Raw genomic sequence first — 5440 nt, forward strand, 5'->3', positions numbered from 1 at the left:
ATATATATGTGTGTGTGTGTGTATGTGTGTTTGTGTGTCTGTGTTTGTCCTCCCACCATCGCTTGACAACCGATGCTGGTGTGTTTACGTCCCCGTAACTTAGCGGTTCGGCAAAACGAGACCGATAGAATAAGTACTAGGCTTACAAAGAATAAGTCCTGGGGTCGATTAACTCGACTAAAGGCGGTGCTCCAGCATGGCCACAGTCAAATGACTGAAACAAGTAAAAGAGTAAAGAGTAAAGAGTATATATACACGCCTTTATTTTATTAGGCTCAAATCTCATTTGCGGAACCATGAAATATGAACCACTACCAGCCACTCTGCCTATATATTTGTGCACACCTTTCAATGCCCTGTATACCATAATATATGCAAATCTAACGGAGGCCTCAAAAGACATTTTAAATTCCACAATGATCAGAACTTAAATGCAGCTCATGGTGGCTCAAATCAGATATGCGATCTATGATTGTCTTTTCAATACACTGGTTTAAAAGCCACATCAGACGTCATGATAGATCTAAGGTGTAAGTACAACAGGTGGTCAGACGCTGCATTAGGAGTAGACAACCACACACACACACACACACACACATATAGATATGTATGTATGTGTGCGTGCGTGCGTGTGCGCGTGCGCGTGCGTATATCTATGAATGAACATTGTATGTGCGATTGTTAAGCTTGAGATTTATCTGCAACTTATCGTAAAGATGAAATTACAAACTGCAAAGTTTTCCTATTCAAAATTTATATTTCGGCCCACTTCAAATTAGTGAATAAAGCTAACAGAAATGGGATGAATTAAACGAGTTGAAATGCGCCAAGTATCGATGATATAATCAATAAAATTATATATACCTATTGATTTTTATAGCACGGGTAATGGTTTCTTGCTTGTTCCAGTAAGAACTTTATGAGAATGTCTTTCTTTGTTCTTGAAATATGCAAATACGGAGTATTGACGCTGATCTTACAAAGTGCTGCCTTTAGACGGATACTATCGTAAAGCTGAACTGCTTTCGTGCCATGCAATAGCCAAAGATACAGACATTTTATGAAGCATAGTTTAAAGAAGTTATTTTCATACTTAATCTTCCGCTTGACACCTTGACTCACATTTTTTATTGTTCTTTATACAAAGAAGCAAATCTTTTGGTATATTCTTGTATCAAATGGTATCAGAAATAACTTTAGTAGTATAATGACGTCATTGACTAAATTCTCATGTAGAATAATCTGTTTTCCACTAGTTCTAGCTGATTTGTACGAAGGCCTAGAAAAATCAACTGGGTTTTTTACTCGTAAATGAATTGCAGGTAATATATTTCACTTTGATCTTCGAAAATGCATAAGTGCTAATAATCCACTCAAGTACAGGTGCAAGGCCAGAAATTTTGGGGGATGGAGCTAATCAATTAAACCGATCCAACCACCCAACTGCTGCTTATCTTAGCGATCAAGAAATGATGAATGGGAAGCCCGACTTCGGTGGACGGACGAAATGCCGCCAAGCATTTTGTGTGACGTGCTAACGATTCTACAGCTCGTTAATAATAATTTCTAAAGTAGATTAGACTTTTTGGAGAAGGGAACAGGCACCCCATCGACCCCCCAATATTTATTTTATTTTATTTATTTTATCAATTCAAGAAGGATGAATAAAAAGTTGACCTTTGAAGGATTGTAACTCAGAAAGTGAAAAACGGGAACAAATATTATCCGACACTCCAACGGTTGTGTATGTTAATTTTCACTCTGGAAAAGTTTATCAAATCGAAAATGTAAATGCTACTATTAATGTTTTTTTATGAAGCTCAGAGGATAAAGGAAACTCAGAATCAACGCAATGAGATTTGAACCTTGGATATAAGGGGTTTTGTGCAGCATATTTTGATTCTACTAATCCCCTATCTTTCATTATAATGATGATAATACAAGGTTGCACGTTTCAAAGGAGATGATGAATCGATAAGGATAATTGAATGGCACTCGTTTAACGATCTTGGGACGATGTAAAAGAAAGTTAACATCCATATGCTTTGAACTCAAAATATAGACACCACTCAATAACTGTGAGCAAATTTTCGCTCTTTTTAGTTTATCGTGTCATCTCGCTCTCTAATAATGATTATCGTTACATTGTTAGAACTCATTTTGTGAGTTGGATATTGTTGAGTGATTCGAGATAGTGTGTAACTGATATTAATTTTACCCACTCGAAGCAATAACAGTAAGATAATCAGTAATCAGGGGAGCTTAACTCAGTTCAGACAGACTCCAATTACAACTCTATTAATGCTCTAATTTGCAGGTTTGTACGACTTCTTCCACATATCAAATTATCTCACCATTACAAATGGATGCAAATGATATATCTCAAATATATGCAGAGTCGATAAAGCAATTGACCAAATATTCATGAATTGCTCATTACTGGTTTAAACAGCGTATAATCTTCAAAACAAAATTCCAACCAAGATTCTTACAAAATAAATCTTAGAGAAAATTTATTAGAACATAATCTTTCTAACGTAATCTTCATAAGTAGTATTTCTAACAAAGGACACTTGGATAGATGTGTGTGAGGGATGAAATACTATTTTAGTATGACTCACCCAAGTACTATTCATTTAGTCGACTCCGCATTATAAAACACAAAGTTGAACTTGGTAGAACTTATGAACAGGGTGTAAAGAGATGTAAATAAATGCTTTCCAGATACTCTACAGATTTCCTCCTTACCACCACCACCACCATCGAAAAGTTTTAACAATAGACATAAAGATAAGCCGTCATAGGTATTCAATAGACCCGGAATTATGTAAAGTAAAATCGGCTTTGGTTGAATTTAAACTCAGCATATAAAGAGACACATCTGGATGCCAGAATCATTTTACTCGTTGCTCTGCCAGTTCCGCGGATTTACTGCTGCTCTAAAAACTCTAAAAGAATCGATTTCTGACATAGGAACAATGCCCAAAAATTGGGGGAATTTATAAACGGTTACGACGAATCCTGTATTTGTATAATATTTTTCCGGTTGTAATCGAAGTGAGATTATAAAGTAATATAAGTAAATACTGCTAGCCATTTTTAGGTGTAATCTAACAAGTATAGGATGAAAAAAAAAATAAAGTTAAAAATATAACGCTTCTGAAGTACAATATTAATTCATAAAAAGGTAGTAGATTACTAGAATGATTAACGCGGCGAAAAAATGCCATATGGTATTTATTCTAGATTTTTGCCTTCTGAGTTCATATCCCATGAAGGTGAACTTAGCCTTTCACCCCTCCAAGTTGGATAGCATATTGAATCAATTAGATATTGGGTCGATATATTCAACGGTTTCCTCCCTTACCCCAGAATTGTGACCTTTTGCTTATGTGAAAAATCAATATGAGCTCATAAAAGATATTTTCTTCAAAATAACAAAATCAATTATGAAGGCAGATGTTGCGAAGGACTTGTTTTTATATTTTTTCTGTGATTTTTCAGTGTATTTCATTCAAAGTTATAGAGAGTGAACCATCTCTGGAAATTAAATAAATGTTACTCTCTCCGAAATTCAGTAATTTAATGCCAGATTAATTTCACTTAAAGAAATATTTTACCAACGAATTAAATGTCAATACATATTTTCTGCTAAATTCAAACAAATATAATATTGCCTGCGTGCGTATGCGTGTATGAGACTATGTATACGTGCATAAATATGTTTCTGTGGAGGGAATATTAGTATGCAGTCTAGTTTGTAAAATGATTTGCATATCAACACACATGCAGGTATCTACTCAGAAATACACTCGATTTTTTCCTCCTTTCATATTTTCCATCACGTTCACATTCTTTGGCTTTCTTAAAAGTACATTTAGAAATGTAAAATTGTGTTAAGAAGCTAATTAAACTCGAGAAAATCAGATTTGGCAGCAAATTTTGCTGCAGTTTAGAATTTCGTTTCGAAATTACGTCATTTGGGGTTTGATTCTAAAGCGTGACATTTGAGCAGGTATCTACTGTTTTTGTCCGTGGTCAATCCTGTGAGCTGAATTAAGTGTCCGACGTTTGGTTTCTGTCCCACAAGCTGGTTCTTCATAGGCAAAAATAGCGGCCCATAATTTTTGTATTACTTTCCTGTCTTATCTCTCTGCTGTCATATATCAATAGGAGTTGTGTCTTGTGTTCAAGCTATTTTTCTATTCTAGGCTCTTTAAAAACATATCACACTAAAAACATTTATAACAGACAAGTCCGAGTATTAAGCTAAGAAAGGAATATATCTACTCATGCAGTCCACCGGAATTTATGCTAGACAATGCAATAACCAAAATCTGCGAAATTGACATAATGAACAATTGGTAAATGGATAAACATTAAAGACACAATATACTCAGTTTTCATGAGCAATGAAGGGAACCGACTGTTGGAGTTTTAATGGAATGTTATCTTTTTGCTTATAGTTGGCGTTGTTGTTAATTTTCAGACACAGGGACATTTAAACGTCCTACATTTCGACATAGGAATCATTTAGGCATTATGTTCTCTACCAGCAGCAGATGGAAATTTTAAAGGATGTGTCTTGGAAATGAATCAATATCCTCCTGGCCTAACTCGAATGTTAAAGAACTATGTATTTGCAAGCCGGTTTCTCTATTTAACCGTACTGACGTTTAACATTTAACTCAGCAGTATTGTGATAGTTATGCTGCGATAACCTTTCAAAACTTTTTACTTTTATACAGATGTATGAGAGTGAACGTTTCTAGCATACGACCATTAAAGGAGATTTGCTTCAATACTTGATCTGAATGTATTAAAATATCAACTAATATAAACGCGAGTAGCATTCAGTCATACATCATATGTTTCCCAAATTCTTTAATGATATCTAAAAGTATTTTCCTTGAGGATGCTTTCTCTTTATTCCGTTGCATTTTTATCAGACTATTCCTTGCTTACTGCTAACGTATTGCCACAATTATTCTATCTTTCGGTCCTCCAGTTAATATTCAAATGTATACTTAAAGATACACTTCACGCAAATATATTCCTCCCGTTTCGTTTCTTTATTGTGATTTCTGGTGTTTTTACTGGCTGTATTATTTCTGCTATTATTGTTGTCGTTGCAGGAATTTTCAAGTGAACCAAGATTAAAAATAGCTTTCAATCTTGTATTTATTGTCATTCAGCATGTTATCCTTGTTATCGATTTCGAATATTTATTATTTCTTTGGGTGTGTGGTGGGGGTAAACGGTTCCAAAGAAACTGGATATTCTGCTTTGTTCGATCCTTTTTTCTAAAAGAGAAATTTGGTATATGGATAATAAAACTCAACTGAGCATTACCCAAGCGAAGTAAGGGGCATCAAATAAATTTTTTGCATTATTTTGTAAAGTGTTATTGTATGTTTACATATATATATATATATATATA

General features: G+C 34.5%; 1 protein-coding gene across 1 annotated transcript in view; it reads right to left on the reverse strand.

The window, feature by feature from the left end:
• LOC106870661 (neuropeptide SIFamide receptor) overlaps positions 1 to 5440 on the reverse strand; it is a 323915-nt gene that overhangs the window by 126164 nt on the left and 192311 nt on the right. The gene's annotated exons all lie outside the window — the stretch shown is intronic.

This window comes from Octopus bimaculoides, chromosome 2 (assembly GCF_001194135.2).
Source record: "Octopus bimaculoides isolate UCB-OBI-ISO-001 chromosome 2, ASM119413v2, whole genome shotgun sequence".
Taxonomy (NCBI): domain Eukaryota; kingdom Metazoa; phylum Mollusca; class Cephalopoda; order Octopoda; family Octopodidae; genus Octopus; species Octopus bimaculoides.